At 42.0% G+C, this 20974-nt stretch overlaps 1 protein-coding gene and 1 pseudogene across 1 annotated transcript in view; both read left to right on the forward strand.

Moving 5' to 3' along the window:
* LOC126469815 (ephrin-B1) overlaps window positions 1–20974 on the forward strand; it is a 576130-nt gene that overhangs the window by 37595 nt on the left and 517561 nt on the right. The gene's annotated exons all lie outside the window — the stretch shown is intronic.
* On the forward strand, window positions 6497–6614 carry LOC126472059 (5S ribosomal RNA; annotated as a pseudogene).

Below are 20974 nucleotides of genomic sequence, written 5' to 3' on the forward strand. Positions count from 1 at the left end.
AGCGCCATTCGACGGCCAACACCGCGGTTCCTGGTGTGTCCGCTGTGCCGTGCGTGTGATCATTGCTTGTACAGCCCTCTCGCAGTGTCCGGAGCAAGTATGGTGGGTCTGACACACCGGTGTCAATGTGTTCTTTTTTCCATTTCCAGGAGTGTATGTTCTCTCTCACGTAATAGCCTCACATCTCCGAAATAGCGTTAATCTTTGCTCTCCATATCTTAGGAAGTACAATTACTTTCATGAATTTTGAAGATTTAAAAAAAAGTATTAATGGCATTTGGACGTCCTCAGCATTATTTACAACATTGTAGTGCGTAACAGCCTAAAATCGTTTGAATTAAACGTGATAGAACTACCAATGCAATAATAATTAACAATTACAGTTTCTTGAAGTTAGGTAAGTGTTGAATTTGGCAACTGGTGTTATGCCCAACATACGTGCTTAACGTGGACTAATCTGGCTGGTTGTGCATACCTCAGTGACAACGTGAATGTCATTCATTTATGATATATGTTGAAAACAAATTTTTCAGACGTTCGTCTACACACCAGTAAAGAAAGCAACGTACCATCTATTTTTAACATAAAAGCGCATAAGTAATCTGAAAATGAATTCTATAAAAGATACGAGTACGAAGCAGATAACAATGCTTTGTAAATACATTAACAAAAAACCAAATTTTGGCTGCTTACTTCTGAATGTAATAAACATCCTGTATAACATAACAGCTATGATTATCTCAAAATAACGATTTTTAACAAAACAGCATTAAAATTTGTGTTGTTTCAACGCTATTGAGCAAGTCTGAAGTATCCGTTTGTATTAGTTTAAAATTGGTCTCTCATTCGTCTCTCTCAATTCATCTACCAGCGGTACTCATACACTTCATTCTCAGATCAAATATTGATGCTGACGTTAATACTGGCATAAACTGCCACGAATCACGATTACTTCTCTTCAGATATCATCTTCAAGCCTCAGCAGGCTCATAGGCAAGTGATGGCACATAAATGGTGGTTATATTTAAACTTTCGTTACTGCAGAGGGCCGACATGAAAAACGAATCATCGTAAGATAATGAAAATTTGTGAAAAGTTTTGTAAGGGCACGCGGAAGAGAAATAACGAATAAACATGCAAGAAAATGTTCAAATGTGTGTGAAATCTTATGGGACTTAACTGCTAAGGTCATAAGTCCCTAAGCTTACGCACTACTTAACCTAAATTATCCTAAGGACAAAAACACACACCCATGCCCTAGGGAGGACTCGAACCTCCGCCTGCACCAGCCGCACAGTCCATGACTGCAGCGCCTTAGACCGCTCGGCTAATCCCGCGCGGCAACGGATAAACCAGTGAAAGAAACACATTTTAATTTCCACATGAAAGCGTAACGTTTGTTGATTGCGTACCATGTTTACGCTTCATGTTACAAACGTTGTTCTATGTGACGACCATCTGCATTCACGACAGCCTGGAACCGCGATACCATTTCACGATTGTTGGCAACAGTTTTTAAACGGTGGACCATGGAATGTTCAGCTGTCGTGGCACCTCGTGCACTGCTTCAAGATTGCACATTGCGACCAGCGTTCTCAGCTTTGGCGACAGTAACTGCTTCAACACTTTCTAGCGGAACTGGCCGTCTGCCTCTCGCAGTAGCAATTCCCAACTCGCCAGTTAATGCGAACTTCCGAATCATGTTCTTCAACCCCGATGCGGAAAGAGGACGTCTCCGTATTCATTTAATGCGTCGGTACCCGCGAAGAGGAGCAGCGCTATTGCTATTCTTTTCATATAATAGCTTCACGAGTAAAGCCCTTCTCACCTTGTCCAGCACGATGTTGGCTGTCTGCAGCCGTGATGAATATTGGAACTTGTGTTTCAACACTACGTCGCCGTACCAGTACCGACACCTAGCGGCAAGTCGTAACACTAACTCTACTAACAATGCAAATCGCGCAGCGCTCCGCCCCGTCTGAACATCACCCCTGTTAAGTTCGGTAGCCATACGGTAAATAGTTTTCCGTCTACATTGGTCCAAGTAACGAAAGTTTAAATACGAGGGCAGTTCAATAAGTAATGCAACACATTTTTTTTCTCGGCCAATTTTGGTTGAAAAAACCGGAAATTTCTTGTGGAATATTTTCAAACATTCCCGCTTCGTCTCGTATAGTTTCATTGACTTCCGACAGGTGGCAGCGCTGTACGGAGCTGTTAAAATGGCGTCTGTAACGGATGTGCGTTGCAAACAACGGGCAGTGATCGAGTTTCTTTCGGCGGAAAACCAGGGCATCTCAGATATTCATAGGCGCTTGCAGAATGTCTACGGTGATCTGGCAGTGGACAAGAGCACGGTGAGTCGTTGGGTAAAGCGTGTGTCATCATCGCCGCAACGTCAAGCAAGACTGTCTGATCTCCCGCGTGCGGGCCGGCCGTGCACAGATGTGACTCCTGCAATGGCGGAGCGTGCGAACACACTCGTTCGAGATGATCGACGGATCACCATCAAACAACTCAGTGCTCGACTTGACATCTCTGTTGGTAGTGCTGTCACAATTGTTCACCAGTTGGGATATTCAAAGGTTTGTTCCCGCTGGGTCCCTCGTTGTCTAACCGAACACCATAAAGAGCAAAGGAGAACCATCTATGCGGAATTGCTTGCTCGTCATGTGGCTGAGGGTGACAATTTCTTGTCAAAGATTGTTACAGGCGATGAAACATGGGTTCATCACTTCGAACCTGAAACAAAACGGCAATCAATGGAGTGGCGCCACACCCACTCCCCTACCAAGAAAAAGTTTAAAGCCATACCCTCAGCCGGTAAAGTCATGGTTACAGTCTTCTGGGACGCTGAAGGGGTTATTCTGTTCGATGTCTTTCCCCATGGTCAAACGATCAACTCTGAAGTGTATTGTGCTACTCTTCAGAAATTGAAGAAACGACTTCAGCGTGTTCGTAGGCACAAAAATCTGAACGAACTTCTCCTTCTTCATGACAACGCAAGACCTCACACAAGTCTTCGCACCCGAGAGGAGCTCACAAAACTTCAGTGGACTGTTCTTCCTCATGCACCCTACAGCCCCGATCTCGCACCGTCGGATTTCCATATGTTTGACCCAATGAAGGACGCAATCCGTGGGAGGCACTACGCGGATGATGAAGAAGTTATTGATGCAGTACGACGTTGGCTCCGACATCGACCAGTGGAATGGTACCGTGCAGGCATACAGGCCCTCATTTCAAGGTGGCGTAAGGCCGTAGCATTGAATGGAGATTACGTTGAAAAATAGTGTTGTGTAGCTAAAAGATTGGGGAATAACCTGGTGTATTTCAATGCTGAATAAAACAACCCCTGTTTCAGAAAAAAAATGTGTTGCATTACTTATTGAACTGCCCTCGTATAATCACCGTGTGTACGATTCTGCATCGTAAACTACATGCAGATTTTTGCTCATACAGTATACGTAATTAAGTTATACACCAGTGTGAACAATAGCGTTCCGAAAACACATCGTTCACTCTCTTTAAATTAAGTTTTGTAAATTCGTCCGACTGAAACCCTGCTGTAACTTTTGCGATGAGCTCTACGTGGTTTACGATACCAAATACTGTAAATTTACTTCCTGACGATGAGCCATTTTAAGCTTGAAAGCTAGTTCTTGCGAAAAATAAATATCTCAAGGGAATAAATGGCACCTGGTTCCAGTTCCTGATAGTATTATCCGCAGTTTACTTGACAATTGCACCTCTCAGTGAATCCATAATGGAGAAGATAAATACTGTCACATACATAGAATTTCATTATGTGTACTATCTCTATCGATCTCTTTCTCTATGACAAGTTACTATGGCGAAAAATTTTCGGTTTTAATATAATAAATACGGCGTGTAATATCGGTCAAGCCATGAACTGAACGGCGCTAGGATAACCTTTAACGATCTTCCTGAAATTTCAACTCTGGCTGAACAATTGACGAAATGACGTCAAATATTAGTGAGGCAGCGTATTACTAATTGCAAAACAGGCATGTAACTGGCGACTAGCACCACTAAATTTCTGTTCCAGAGCCGTTGATGTCGGCGATAGTGTTCAGTGCGTATTGTTAAAACTCAAAATACTTCAACGAGTAGACTGCCCATCCTATTTTTGGAAATAAAACAATGCGTATGACATTTGTATGAGTGAAGGCAGTGAAAATGGATTACTACAAAGGAGACGGGACACATTTTCAGTTATGAAGACTGAGGTAGGACAGCATTTTCATTTATTAAAAGCGACTCACTCCCCTTGACACGAACAAAACGTAAGCTTTAATAGCCCTTAATTCTGAGTTGTGCGGTTCACGTCTTTGAACGGGGAGTCGAAATTCGTCACAAAAATTGAAGATACCTACACGTGTCGTAGTTATATTCGCTCTAAAAAGGAATCATTTCGAATGGTTGGTGCATAAGTGGATATATTTCAGTCTGTCTCGATTATTTCTGGCTACATTGTAAGAATTCAGAGTTGGTGGTATCTGGTGCTCCATTTTGACTATAGCCGGGCTTGGCGGCGCGCGGGGTAGCCGCGCAGTCATAGGCTCCTTGTTACGGTCCGTGCGGCTCTCCCCGTGGGAGGTTCGAGTCCTCACTCGGGCATGGGTGTGTGTGTTGTCCGTAGCGCAAGGTAGTTTAGGTTAGCTTAAGTAGTGTGTGGGCTAGGGACCGATGACCTCAGCAGTTTGGTCCCATAAGACCTTACCACAAATTTCCAATTTTTTCCAGGATTGACAATAACAAAAAATTTGTAAATACATAATTTTCTAACTTAAACTTATTATTTTACGATTATGGCAGGTATTCCGTGTTGTTCAATATTTTTCATTATTCTTTTAAATTTCGCGAAAATACAATTTGTACGAGTTAAAAGTGCCATCCAACTTTCTTTAGCTAACTTACACCAGTCGTAAATAATCTCTGGCTTGTGCTGCTGTGTAGTGTAACCATAGAGCGGAGATGAATTTCGGCACCAAATAAAAACTTCGTAATTGTATTGTTATGAATTTTAATGGGAATGCACTAATATATTTTAAATTAAAATTGTCTCCGTTTCAGTAAGAGGTCTATCAGCTTCAGAATGTTATGTCCAGATATTTAAATTTTCCTGTCAGTCAAATAATAGATTTGCATCTACATTTTACCATTAAAACTGCTCGTGGTAAAATAAAAGTTTTCTCTGTATATTGTGACACCCCACAAGCTGCCATCAGGGGGAATAGCTCAATCATCACGGCTGTCTTACGACCGTACGTTTCAAACAAGTTAACCACTGTGTTTCAAGGGAAAATTCAAAGCACTTCGATCACTCCAGCGTTACAAGACATATGAAATCAGATTGACCCCTCAGCCTTGCGCAGAGTTTGTGTAGTGTTGCATCGAACCCGGAACACACAATCTATGGAAGGAAAACGATTTGCATTTGGTGGGCGAGGAAAAAACTCTAGTCACGAGAACCGCCGTATATACGGTAAACGTCAACCATGTTTTGCGACCACATTGGAAATTTTTCCCTGACTTTAAGCGCATTGCATTTGCCTGGCTTATAATTTTTTCTCGACAGACTCAAGGGCACTGATATACAGGAATTTACCGACTGTTTGTCATTGCAAAGCGGGAACCATACATCTCACCTAGGAACACTATACGAATCTCCAGTGCACAATAATCTGTGTGTGGCTCTCGAAACAGATTGATGATGATGATGAAGTCCCATATTTCGTGACGGAGCGTAGGGGAACGATGCGGGAGACCGACACCGCCGTACTAGACAAGGTCCAAAAGGAGGTGGTTTGCCATTGCCTTCCTCCGACCGTAATGGGGATGAATGATGATGATGATGAAGACAACACAATAACACCCAGTCATCTCGAGGCAGGAAAAATCCCTGACCCCGCCGGGAATCAAACCCTGGATCCCGTGTTCGGGAAGCGAGAACGCTACCGCGAGACAAGAAAGGAAAATGAGGATGAAAAGTACACATTAGTCAGTAACATAATCACTTAATGGAACAAAACGTATGAGAAAATCATTTTAAGTTACAAAGAAAAAGACTGAAAATGCACACTGCTTTGAGACCACATATGAGACTGTAAAAAGAGACAAGTGATCATTTGGTGTATCTTCCTGTTTTCCCTGTTTTTAAAATTTTATTAAAGGCAAGAGGAGGAAGTGATTTTTTTGCATATGCATAAACGTTTTTAAAACCATTTAATTCTTGTATTTCAGTTCAATAAAAGATTTATATGAAAAAATCAGTAGCCAATCAAGGAGAAAAATGTTACACATAGAGCAAGGTTTGACCCGTTTTGGTTTACTGCTATGTTTGGATGTAAATTATACATCTGCATTATCATTCACCCCCCCCCCCCCCCCCCCCCCCCCCCGGATCAACAAATTACGTGTCCTATACTTTTACGTCTATTATTTCGCATTTCATTTAGGTCTGTGATAGTGCGGCAACGGCCTTGCCGCAGTGGATACACCGGTTCTCGTCAGATCACCGAAGATAAGCGCTGTCGGGCGTCGCCAGCACTTGGATGGGTGACCCTCCGGGCCGCCATGCGCTGTTGCCATTTGTCGGGGTGCACTCAACCTCGTGATACCAACTGAGGAACTGTTCGACAAATAGTAACGGCTCCGATCAAAGAAAACCATCATAACGACCGGGAGTGCGGTGTGCTGACCACACGCCCCTCATATCCGCATCCTCAACTGAGGATGACACGACGGTCGGATGGTCCCGATGGGCCACTTGTGGCCTGAAGGCGGAGTGCTTCTTCTGACAATATATATAAATGACCTAGTAGATAGTGTCGGAAGTTCCATGCGGCTTTTCGCGGATGATGCTGTAGTATACAGAGAAGTTGCAGCATTAGGAAATTGTAGCGAAATGCAGGAAGTTCTGCAGCGGATAGGCACTTGGTGCAGGGAGTGGTAACTGACCATTAACATAGACAAATGTAATGTATTGCGAATACATAGAAAGAAGGATCCTTTATTGTATGATTATATGATAGCGGGACAAACACTGGTAGCAGTTACTTCCGTAAAATATCTGGGAGTATGCGTGCGGAACGATTTGAAGTGGAATGATCATATAAAATTAATTGTTGATAAGGCGGGTACCAGGTTGAGATTCATTGGGAGAGTCCTTAGAAAATGTAGTCCATCAACAAAAGAGGTGGCTTACAAAACACTCGTTCGACCTACACTTGAGTATTGCTCATCAGTGTGGGATCCGTACCAGATCGGGTTGACGGAGGAGATAGAGAAGATCCAAAGAAGAGCGGCGCGTTTCGTCACAGGGTTATTTGGTAACCGTCATAGCGTTACGGAGATGTTTAATAAACTCAAGTGGCAGACTCTGCAAGAGAGGCGCTCTGCATCGCAGTGTAGCTTGCTCACCAGGTTTCGAGAGGGTGCGTTTCTGGATGATGTATCGAATGTATTGCTTCCCCCTCCTTATACCTCCCGAGGAGATCACGAATGTAAAATTAGAGAGATTCGAGTGCGCACAGTCGTTCTTCCCGCGAACCATACGCGACTGGAACAAAAATGGAGGTAATGGTAGTGGCACGTAAAGTGCCCTATCTAGTGCCGTACGTGAAATGAGGCTTTTCGATCGCAGCTCTATTTTGAGGACTATGGAGGAAGAGGTCGGCGTGACTTGGTTAAAAGATTTATAAGAGACTTCATTTAGAATGCTTTAGCATAACTACAGAGAATCCAATCAGGGTACATGGATCACGTTCTGAAGCATACTGCTACTAATTAAGACTTGATCCTTGTACGGTGGCTCCCTCGCGCTGTTCGCATCAGCATCTATTATAAGGAACTGGGGCAAGTTGCCTGAAGTTGAACTTCATCCCAGAATGAACATGTCTGTTTATTTTCTCGCTTCCTGCGTGCTCATTCTGCAAAGCAGACACATTCAAAGCTTGCTCACCCCAAGCAAATATACAAGAAATCAGTCGACTGTAAAATGTTAGCTGCAGCAGTGACAAGGTTTGCAACTAGTCTGTCAACAGTGGATTTGCAAAAATAAATTCTCACGGCAGAATGAACAGAAGTCGTTCCCATTAACATGTCTACACACAGTTGGAGCAAGCTTTCTTCTGTGTTCATAATTGTTAGACATTTATGTGGTTGTCGGAGAGCTGTGTGCAAAGGTAACATCCTCAATGCGAAGTTAAATCTCATCACGAAAGAGTACTAATTGAATTTAACGCTCAGTCATTAGGTTTTGTTTGCTCTTATTGTAGGGACTGCAAGAAAGCTTATGCATCTGTTCAATGTCAGTGCACTTAAATCAAAAAATGGCTCTACGCAGTATGGGACTTAACATCTGAGGTCATCAGTCCCCTAGACTTAGAACTACTTAAACCTAACTAACCTAAGGGCATCAAACACACCCATGCCCGAGGCAGGATTCGAACCTGCGACCGTAGCGGTTGCGCGGTTCCAGACTGTGTAGCGCCTAGAACCGCTCGGCCACTCCAGCCGGCGCGCTTAAATCATTTGAGCTACTGAGTATATAAGAAGTTAGATTCTTAGTTCTCTACAGTTCTTAAGAAGAAACTCTGTATATCGGTTTTGACAATAATTGGTAAAAGCTTGCGATTACAACAGTTTCAAACAAGTATGAAATACAAATTCGAGAACTGTATTGTGTACAAAAATATTTGACGTGAATCATTCAGTTTTTTTTACGCCAAGTTTATGTAATTGCTGGATCATCCTGCAAGGGATTGTTTTATGCCGTTTTGTAGCAGAATTCTCTGTATATTACGACAAAAAAGCAAACTAGGTTAGCTAGAACTCGATGCTGTTTACACTGAGGTCATTAGCCACCCATGATTATCATGTTTAAAAAAGAAATAGTTTGAATAGTTTGCGACCTCTTTGCAGGAACCATCTGGGCATGCACCTCAGATGATTTAAAGGAAAATACGAGAAACTCAAATCAAGATGAACTAACTGAGATGAGAACCTCACCTGTTCCGAGTAAAAATCCACTGTAATTACCAATTCTTCACCTCGTTCAGTTCACGTTACATTTTTAACAGCGGACGGAAGCAAGAATACAATACATTTTTATTTGCTACAACTTCGGCGTGCCTGACATTGGGATGGCGCCGTTGTTATGCAAAACAGAGGTCGACTGGTATGTGTGCCATTGCTGGATGTGACTTTTGTATGCATTAATACTATACATTGGCTTCGAATTTCATGGTGAATTTAGGACACAAGTGAGAAAAAAAAATAAATCAGTTATGGTAAGTAAATACTGTTTATCAGTAACATCTGTAAAGACGTTGGGATTTCAGGATAATGTACCAACTGTGTAATCAAATGAAAAAAAAAGAAACAATAATTATTGGACAAACTTGAAGCGTGATTCGCAAAGAAGACTATTTCTATTCGACATACTTGGTATCATTTCATTCCTGCCTGTTTCAAAAACAAATGGATGACTCATTTCATACAGAACATCTGCTTTTTCTATTGTTATTTAAGAAGGAGGAAAATTATTTTGTGTGTGTTAGTAGCACGCCTCCAACTCCCACTTTGCAAGAATTTCCACTGTGTGAAAATAGATGCAAGGGACCGTACATTTTCAATAACTTTAAAGCGTAAACATCATAATGCTGTGCCTAACCCATAGATGAACGTCGTGCTTTAAACGGAAGAGAGTTTCGAGATCGTATATTCAGCTGTGAATAGTGTGCAAATAAATTTGCTGTATATATTGTATGGAATATTAGATTTGCCAGAAGACATACTGAAAACGTCCTTAGCATTTGGTGTACAATCGGCACTAGTTTCTCAGGTGATAAAGAAGTTCTTCGGCGATCAGTTTCTGAGTACCACAGTCCAATCCTGAGGTGATAGAGAAGTTCTTCGGCGAACAGTTTCAGAGTACCACAGTCCAATCCTGTTGAGCGTTACTTCAGAATGAGAGGATATGCTAATTAGAAAAGCTTCCAGATTTCGCTTTCACTGGCAGCGAACCCTGCGTCTAGTCATCCCTCTTTGTTTCTTAATTTTTTGTTTGTCTGAGAATGTTCTTTTTATTTGATTTCGTCCAGAATTTAGCAACAGATTTGTATGTGTCTGCAAGGCGGATAAATGGCAGCATAAATTCTGTTCCACGTACATTCTATTGAAATACAGGTTCTCTGTTGGTTTATCAGTTTTTAACTAATGTTTGTTCGAAATATATTCCTTTTATGTTCATTTGTTTGCTAGCTGATCTCCAGCGTAAAATTAGCTTCTGTGCGGTTAAGAAAGTCTCACATTGCATGTCTTCATTAATGTCTTTCGTTGTTGCCAGTATTTCACGTTCATAAAATAAAAAAAATGTGCAAACTATGAATATAATACTAGCAGCGAATTCCATAACTAAAATGAGTACAAGAGGGAATGAGTACAACAGGAAATCAGATATCTCAGCAAATGTGTTTACAACAACTTATCTGTGCCTACTAACCGTCTTATGGGTAATGTGGTAGAGCTTACGACTGAATTAAAGATCTACATTTTAGGTAACTCCTTCTACTCTACTGAAGTGTAATTTCACTGAAATACTCAAAATCTGGTGTTTATGTTATTTTGAAATGAATATTAGCCGTGTAATACAATAATATTACTTACGGTACCACTACCTGATCCTTCCAACCTTGTTCCACTCGCGAATAGTGCGTGGGAAGAATGATTGTCGGTAAGCCTCTGTATTGGCTCTAATTTCTCGAATTTTATCCTCGTGGTCTATACGCGAGATGTATGTGGGGGCCGGCCTTGTGGCCGAGCGGTTCTAGGCGCTTCAGTCTGGAGCCGCGCGACCGTTTCGGTCGCAGATTCGAATCCTGCCTCGGCCATGGATGTGTGTGATGTCCTTAGGTTAGTTAGGTTTACGTAGTTCTAAGTCTAGGGGACTGATGACCTCCGATGTTAAGTCCCATAGTGCTCAGAGCCATTTGAACCATTTTGTATGTGTGTGTGTGTGTGTGTGTGTGTGTGTGTGTGTGTGTGGCGGGGTGGGGGGGCGGGGGAAGTAATATGTTGTCCGACTCCTCCTGAAAAGTGGTGTCCAGAAATTTCAATAGTTAATTTCTCAGTCATGCACAACGCCTCTCTTGGAAATTTCAATACTAAATCTCTCCGTGATCCACAACGCCTCTCTTGTAACGTCTACCTGTGGAGTTTGTTAGGATCTCAGTAACGCTCTCTCGCCAGTTCAAAAATGGCTCTGAGCACTATGGGACTTAACATCTGAGGTCATCAGTCCCCTAGACTTATAACTACTTAAACCTAACTAACCTAAGGACATCACACACATCCATGCACGAGGCAGGATTCGAATCTGTGACCGTAGCGGTCGCGCGATTCCAGACTGAAGCGCCTACAACCGCTCGACCACAACGGCCTGCTCTCGCCAGCTAAACGATCTCGTCACGAAACATGCCGCTCTTCGGTGGGTCTTCTCTATCTCCTCTATCAGTCCTACCTAATTGGGATCCCAGATAGATGAACAATACTCGAGAATCAGGCCAACAAGCGCCTTATAAGCAACTTCTTTCGTGGGTGAATGTGAGTCTGGTGTCTGCTTTTCCCACCATCTGTTTTATTTGGCCATTCCACTTAAGGCCGCTCTGGATAGTTACGCCTAGATATTTTAGGGCAGACGCTGTCTGCAGCTGTTTGTAATCAATAGTGTATCTGTACGGTTGTGGAGTTATTCTGTTTTTATCATTCCCTCGGGAGTAATCATTTTATTAATTTCCTGAAAGTTGCAAATCTAAGATCTATGATTCAAGGAGTTGGTTTAAAGGACCGTAACAGTAACTCGCGTCGAATCAATACGTTTGTGACAAACTCCGATGATATAGGGATTTGAAAAATGCTGGGAGGTTTGTTAGATCTGCTCCGGGTGCCGGCATGTGGACGCAGGCCGATTCGAGGCCGACGTCCTCGGCGCGCCGTGTCACGTGGTCAGCCTAAAGCACTCGCACGCCTCACCGCAAAAATTCAATCGCCGCATGAGCTTCCGGCTGCAATTACTGTTTCGCCATCGCACATTTTCTCTCTTGAGCTGTTGTACGAGGCCTAGCAGGGTGATGGCATGCGCACTGCGGCACAGCTGACCACTTCGCGGCGCACTTGCTTATTCGCCACAGGACTGCGAGCTGCAGCAGCTGACGTGGACACTGTTCCTATAGGAAACCGCCCTGTTATCCCGTTGCCTCTCCCCCTGCTGTGGAATGTTATCGAGTCGTGACTAGGCATCCGCAGCAGTAGCTAATTCAGGACGAAAAAATTGTTCTTTTTTAAAAAAATTACATTACAGTAGACGTACTACGTGAATCCCACGGAGAGGAATATGGAAGGAAATAAAATAGCTACATTTTATTTAGTCGCTGAAGGTCATGTATTATTGTATTACACTGCTAATATTCATTTGAAAATAACATAAACATCAGATTTTGAGAATTTCGGCGAAAATACACTTCAGTGGAGTAGAAGGAGTTACCTAAAATATAGATCCTTAATTCAGTCGTAAACTCTACCACATTACCCATAAGACGCTTAGTACGCATAGGTAAGTTGTTGTATACACATTTACTGAGGTATCTGACTCCCTTTTGTACTAATGATTCTTGAGCTCATTTTTGTTATGGATTTCGCTGCTAGTTCAAAATGGTTCAAATGGCTCTGAGCCCTATGGGACTTAACATCTGAGATGAGTCACCTAGACTTAGAACTACTTAAACCTAACTAACTTAAGGACAGCACACACATCCATGCCCGAGGCAGGATTCGAACCTGCGACCGTAGCAGCAACGCAGTTCCAGACTGAAGCGCCTAGAACCGCTCGGCCACAATGGCCGGCTCGCTGCTAATATTATATTCATAGTTTGCACAATTTTTTAATTTTAGAAACGTGAAATATCGGCAGCAACAAAGGGCATTAATGAATACATGCAATGTGAATCAGTTGCCTAAATACCAATATTTCGGGGAGGCCTCAGTGGGATGTTCTAGAGCTAATATCCTGAAAATACTTTCCTTGTAAGTTGACTTTCCCCCAAGAAAATTCCTTAACTCACTGGCGAATGGAAATATGCAGAATAAACTAGTTTCTACAGTTTTAAATCACCAATAGCATATATCCTACATACTGCAAATGTAGCTAAAGCAAAGGGCTTCATTCTAGTGATTTGCCAGTTAGGGTTCTGGGTACATGTTGTCTCAAAAGTTAAACAAACTCTGCTTTTTTAAAAAATTAAAAACCATTCAAAAGCCAAGACCGTATAGAATGTTTCTTTATTTAAGACATTCGGTTTCAACTCTCTTTGCTGACATCTTCATGTCTTAAGCATCCTTTTGTTGTAAAACACGTTCATTTTACGCTGCACCTCACACACAACGTATTTTACAACAAAAAGATGTTTAAGACATAAAGATGACAGCAAAGAAACCTGTTGTCTTAAATAAAGAAATATTTTATGCGATGTCGGCTTTTGAATGGTTTTTAACAATTAAAACAGATCGCCCTTCGAGACTCTCAAATTGCGAAAATTTAATCTGCTTCTTTTATTTCAGTGTTGCAGTAGACTTTTTATAGCTTGTGGAAAATTTGGGAATTTGTAGTAAGGTCCTGTGGAACCAAACTGCTGAGCTCATCGGTCCCTAAGCCTACACACTACTTAATCTAACTTAGACTTACTTACGCTATGGACAACACACACACCCTTGCCCGGGAGAGGACTCTCGCGCGGCTAAATTGTGGAATTCTACTATATAGGGTGGTCAAAAACAGTCTGAAAAGCTTGTAAGGGTGTGGCAGGGCAGGTTGTGCTGTGAAATAATTGTTAGCCGCCCGCGGTGGCCGAGTGGTTCTAGGCGCTTGAGTCCGGAAACGCGCAACCGCTACTGTCGTAGGTACGAATCCTGCCTCGAGCATGGATGTGTGTGATGTCCTTAGGTTAGTTAGGTTTAAGTAGTTCTAAGTTCTAAAGGGCTGATGACCTTAGATGTTAAGTCCTCAAACCACGTAACCGCATCTTACTAAAGCATTATTCTTAAAGAGTGCCTTAACGGACGTACTCCTGTATGCAGAGTTAATTCTACTTTCTCCACTTTTTTCTCAGTGTCTGCGAACAAACAGTTTTCTTGTTGGCCTTAGAGTAAAAAGATTTTTTCTTTTTAACGGGTCGTATGTAACACTCCTCCCATCATCGTTCACGAACATAGTCACGAGAAGAAACCTAAACATACCTTGTACTTAGCTTTTTGGATCCATGCTCTCGATCATTTGTGATTGTCACTCACAAATTGCGTGACTACCACACTCTATGTCTACTTCACAGACTCCTCGTCGCGCAAGCACCCCAGTACCTTGCTTCAGAGATTAAAAACCTGTCATGCCATCATAATAGAAACACGAGGTCATTCTTATTTGGTATCCTAACTGTGCCCACTCACAAGACAAAAACTTTTGCAAACTCCTTCTCAGTTGCCGCTGTCCGCCTCTGGAACAAACTGCCCCTTACCTTGCGCAAAATTCAATCTCCTTCTGTTTTTAAGAAGATGTTGAAGCATTTCCTACTATCATCCTCATAAAGTTCTCCACAAAATTAATGTACCAGGCCAATCCTCTCATCTGTCAAATAGCAAAGCTAGCGTCTCCTATCTCGCTCCTGAGATGCCTTCCCCTTCATATATCTCTATTAGCCAGGCAATCTTCTTTTCCTTTATATTTCCTTAATTATGTTTCATCATGTCTATTCTTCTCCTCCCTTCACCATGAGTCTCCCTCATACTCCCTGCTGCCAGCACTCCTATCTAAAATTTGTCTCTTCAATAATGTCTAATTATAACAGTACTTATGATCTACGAATATAAACTCTATATGTATGTATTTTTCCAGGTGTACCTTTCTAATTGTTTATTTCACTTTTTGTACTAGATGTAGTTTAACATGCCCACTAAAACGTATGAATGTAAAATAAGTAGAATGCCTGGTTAGATGTAAGAGAGGGCCTGATGGCCCTAATCTTGCCAGGTTAAATAAATCAATAAATAAATAAGTAAATAAAATAAATAGTGCTCAGAGCCATTTGAACCATTTTTGAAATAAATGTTAAGGAAAAAATCGATACGTTGCGCCGTTTCCGATTTAATCTAGCTTTGAAGTTAGACGATCAGATCATCGCGCTCGCAAATTCAAGCAGCCCGCCAGAGACAGTGTCGTCAAACTTGTTCTTCGTTTGATTTCCTCAAATAGAACAAACGTAGCTTAAATTTATGACTTCCTAAAAAGGCACATTTTAACTGGTAATGAGCGTTTAAACTAGTTCTACTCGTGTACGTGCCTGAATTTTACTCGCGCAACACCTGATTAAATCGGAAACAGCGATACGTATGAGTATTTTTCTTAAGAGTCATTTCCCATATTTCACAGCACAACCTCCACTACAATACCCTTACAAGCTTTTCAGACTTTTTCTGGCCACCCTGTATAGCGACTGAAAAATTTATTTTACAAGATAAGATCTTTTAAGAAACATTCATAAATTAATCTTTCAAGTCCTGCCTGTGCCAACGATGTGGGCATCCTTCAATTCGAAATAATGTTCCTGTCCCCTGTCTTTATCAAAAGTGATAGAAAACAACAGTTATTTTGCCTGTGGTAGACCACGCCCATGATTCTAGGCGCTGCATAAGTAGTGTCTGAATTTATGTGTGCTGCAAACTGATAGTAGAAACTTATTGCGTACAATATGCTTCGAGATAACAGGCGTGCTTTTGTTGCTGAAGCGTGCAGCGAAGCTCTGAAATTGCCAGCAGTCACCAGTTACAGCTCAAAGCGTTTTTGCCCTCCCGTGTTTCAGTTCCAGTTTAGACTATTTCTGTGACTGGCGTGCGTATTTTGTTTAGTTCGGAAACAGGCGGACGTGACGCCGCCAGCTCTTTTTGTATCGCTAAGCACGTGACAAACAGCCGCGAGAAGCACACACGAGACAGCCAGAAGCCAACACGGTAGCTTAGCGCAAGGGTCGCACTGTTCAGGCAGCCTCATCTGTCATTCACACGTTTCGTTCACAATGAATATGTGAGCCATGATTGATGTAGAAAAATTCATTAATTCGTTCCTCGCGACTACGTGACTCGAGATGTGTGTGCGCGAGAAAAAGGGCCTCTGACCGTTTTTTTATTTATTTTTTAATTTGTGCGATTTCGGCACCTCAAAACAGCTAAACGATATAAGAAGACTACAGTGCACCCGCGCCAGTATTATTGGATACAGCGACTGTCATACACTGTACAAGGTCAGCCTTATTAGCCCAAATTCTTAAAGCGACATGCCTGGTTCTTTCCCAGAGATGCCCTCATGATGTTTTCTGACGTATACCACACCTACCGAAGAAAACATCGCGTTGCGCTGTGCAACAAGTCCTCATTCCCCAATCCCGCTAAAAAGTTTTCTGACCTTCTTTCTTTAATATCTAGCGGAGTGGCGCAATGCTGAAAACACTAGATCCATATTCGGGAGGAGCGGGATTTGAATTCCCCTGTGGACATCCATGTCTATATTTTTCGTGGTTTCCCAAAATTGATTAAGAAGAGAATCCCTGGATTATTCGTTCGCAAAGTATACATACGATTTCTTTTGTGTCCTTGCTCTATGTAGGTAGGCTCTGAGCACTATGGGACTTAACATCTATGGTCATCAGTCCCCTAGAACTTAGAACTACTTAAACCTAACTAACCTAAGGACACCACACACATCCATGCCCGAGGCAGGATTCGAACCTGCGACCGTAGCAGTCGCGCTGTTCCGGACTGAGCGCCTAGAACCGCGAGACCACCGCGGCCGGCTCCTTGCTCTATCCTAGCTTGTGCTGTCACCAGTGACCTCGACATCTGCGGAACATTGAACACTAGTATTCCCATCTTCTTTATTTATTGATCTTGCTGCCTATAAGATTAGATAAAACGTTCAAAGAAGTTGCATTTCTGTACTGATTCCGAAGTTTTACAATAAACTATCCACGGTTCACCTTTTCTTAATGAGAAGCTATGGCATGCAAATCTTACATCATAAAAGACGAAATTTTAAAGTGCACCGTGCATCAGATGTACAAATACGGTGAGATAAGTCAATTATGAATAATATGCAAGGTGTATAATAAACGCTGTGCTTAGCAGTAACGCGCTATGATTCATTCATAGACTTACTATAACCCGCTGTGTTAAATCGCGCTGAACAGCTCGAATTATTGCTGCTAGAAGATGTTATAGCGCAAAGCAGTTTGAAACTTTCCTGGCAAGAGTTGCCGCTGTTGGACCACAGTTAATTTAGACACTGTGCTTGCTGTAATACAGTGCAACCTTCTGCCTGGATTCCACGTAAGTTTAAATGCCCTTTCTCCGATTTGTGTGGTGAAAGCATTATTTGGGAACATTTCTCGTGAATGCCGTGCTGCTAGTGAAGGCAATACAGTTTTTAAAGTGGATGCAAATAAATGGATATGGTAGAAACGGCCTTTGCTGTTATCGTGGATTCATCTGGCTATGTAATTAAAACTGAAACACGTTCCATCATCGGAACATCGTTAATTACAAGAGAATATAGCTCTAATAAAGGGTCAAAAAGTAATTCGTCTGAGTTCGCTGGTGATACCACTGCGAATTTAGCTGTTACCTTTCTCCTGTGTAAGTCGAGTCAAGTATCGTATAGTGCTCTTCGGAAATTATTATCTCTAAAGAGCCAATTTGTTGTTATCGAATGGATTTACTAGCATATTCTTTTTTTAGAAAAACAATTCGTATATCAGTAATTTTTCACCGTATTTACTGTTGAACCTACGCATTATCACTCACCTTGTACAATGAAACATTACATACTCTTTTTCTCTGCGACTTACTACACCGTGCCTCAGTGACGAAACTTATAAGATACAAACTCTGCTGAATAAACCTGTCTCTGCCCTGCTGGGTTCACGAAAAAGATATAATGAACAGCGTGATATGTCACAACTGAAGATAAAATTGATGTCGAAGTGATTAACGAAATAACATTAGAACAAATACCTATTCGTATACTACGTCACTTCGTGCGTTTCTTTTTCTAAGAACATTAAGTGTCGGAGTGGCACAAGGCTGTAATCATCACGCCTGCACTGGAAGTGTAGCTGTTATATTGACAGCTCGGCGAACTTCCGCAGACCTTCGAGCTACAATAAACAACTAAAACAATGGGCATCCTCTGGCTTCGCCGATCATCTTGGCAACAAGACCAACCAGCCCACTTCGCTCCATGAACCGGCCCACGGTTCATTTTAGAATTTTATTTCTGCTGTTCAGTAAGTAGCATTAATACCTTTGTAGGAACACTTATCAGTCCAGTCAATAGGTTTTTACATTAAAATCAGTTGCGTACTGCAACAATATCCACTAATTATACACTATTTACTCGTGTCCTTTACATTGACAGCAGAAGAGCGCTCATTGAAATTGAAAGATGTTGTCTTCATACGAGAAAAATTTTATTTGTCCAGATCGCAATAAATACGTACATAGACGACTAGTTTCGGAAGTTTAAATTGCCATCTTCAGATTATCTACACACATGAACCATTGTGCCATTCCATGTACTACATTGGCTTCTACCCATGGACACATATGGGAGCAAATCGTTGAAGAAGACGCACCAGTGCAACGTGATATATGTCACAGCTGAAGATAAAATTGATGTCGAATTGATTAACGAAATAACATTAGAACAAATACCTATTCGTATACTACGTGTAAAAACCACCCTTGGGCTAAACATTCTGCCGTCAGCTGTCAGTACAGAGACACCAAACAACATCCCATGCCGGCCGGTCCAGCCGAGTGGTTCTAGGCGCTACAGTCTGGAACCGCGCGCCGCTACGTCGCAGGTTCGAAGCCTGCCTCGGGCATGGATCTGTGTGATGTCCTTAGGTTTAAGTTGTTCTAAGTTCTAGGGGACTGATGATCTCAGATGTTAAGTCTCATAGTGCTCAGAGCCATTTGAACCAATATCCCGTGAACCAAATGTATTTTAACATAATTTTTTTTAGCACAAGAATGATTTTATCGTATGATATATGACGTTACACTGGTGTGTCTTCTTCAAGGAGCTGCTCCGAAATATATTTATGACTAGATGACAGCCGGCCGCGGTGGTCTAGTGGTTCTAGGCGCGCAGTCCGGAACCGCGGGACTGCTACGGTCGCAGGTTCGAATCCTGCCTCGGGCATGGATGTGTGTGATGTCTTTAGGTTAGTTAGGTTTAAGTAGTTCTAAGTTCTAGGGGACTGATGACCACAGAAGTTAAGTCCCATAGTGCTCAGAGCCATTTGAACCATTTGAACTAGATGACAGTTCACTTCTTGGTTCAATGGTTCAAATGGCTCTGAGCACTATGGGACTTAACTGCTGAGGTCATCAGTCCCCTAGAACTTAGAACTACTTAAACCTAACTAACCTAAGGACATCACAAACATCCATGCCCGAGGCAGGATTCGAACCTGCGACCGTAGCGGTCACGCGGTTCCAAACTGAAGGGCTTAGAACCGCACGGCCACACCGGCCGGCTCACTTCTTGGAGATGTACAATGGTTGATATATGAAGGGCTTATTTCAATAGCGGTACAAGTCCATTTTTGTTCATTCTGAGATACAGAACCCTAAAGTTAAATGAACGCTGAAAAATCTGCAGTTGAGATATCAGAAATATTCCAGTATATATCTGCAGTTGAGATACCAGAAATATTCAAGTATATATTCTTGAATATTTCTGATATCTCAACTGCAGATTTTTCAGCGCTCATTAATCTTTAGGACTCTTTATCTCAGAATGAACAAAAATGGACTTGTACCACTATTGAAATGTAGATGATTTGAAGTTGGCAATTAAAATTGTCGAAACCACTCGTCTATATATGTATTTATTGCGTCTGAGCTAATAAAAAGTCTCTAATAAGAAGATTACAGTTTAAGTATTTCATGTCTTTGATTATTTCATGTCTCAAGGCGAAATTTTACTTTGAGTAAAAAAAGTCGAGAAGAAAAGATGACAAGGTTGAACTCTGTTTTTCTTTCGGATAGACAATCTCACGCGGTTATATCATGAAACCTTCTGGCGGGAATGATATTTTTAACTTTTTTGCTGCCTTTAACTACGAAATTTTAATGATAATGTTGAACTTCAAAAAGTTCGTAAAGTATGATTTTGCCTCGGTTGTCTGTTTGGTCACAAAATATTTATTTCCATGCACTAGGTTGAAGCATATCGCACCCCGGCGAGAACAGTGACACAAAAATGCAGTACTTGAGAAAACTTGACTATTCTATAAAACTTATATTGAAATAGCATAAGCTTCCTTTTAAATTTCAAGTAAGTATGCCGGCAGTAAATTCCATTATACTATTCGTGCGCGTTGAGGAATTCCACACGTATGTTTCAGACATAAATTAAAAATTGCCGTTTTATGACTTGTGTCACTTTTCTTGCCGGGGTGCGATATCGTTGCCCGAATGCATTGTTTATGCCCCTTTACACGTTTGAAGGGCTGAAAGAGAAATGATCGGATTTGAGAGTGCAGTGGTGGGTCCAGTGCAGGAACTGGCGAAATGTGCGCCTGGCAAACTCGCCGATTGTTGGCCGCGGAGGCTTAGCGAGCGCCCCTTGTTTCGAGCTTAATAGCGTGCGCCACGGCTATCGGTCATTCATTGAGGAGCAGGCGAGTGAAATTGGTCACGGTGGTGGCTGGCCGCTGGTGATAACGGGCTAGATAATGTGCCTATCAACGCGCCCTTTCCCGGCGGGAGACACTTAGGTTCGGCTCAGTCTCACTGCGCGCCAAAAGGAGAAACCAAATAGTTTCTTTCACTGCTTTAA

Source organism: Schistocerca serialis, chromosome 3, assembly GCF_023864345.2.
Source record: "Schistocerca serialis cubense isolate TAMUIC-IGC-003099 chromosome 3, iqSchSeri2.2, whole genome shotgun sequence".
Taxonomy (NCBI): domain Eukaryota; kingdom Metazoa; phylum Arthropoda; class Insecta; order Orthoptera; family Acrididae; genus Schistocerca; species Schistocerca serialis.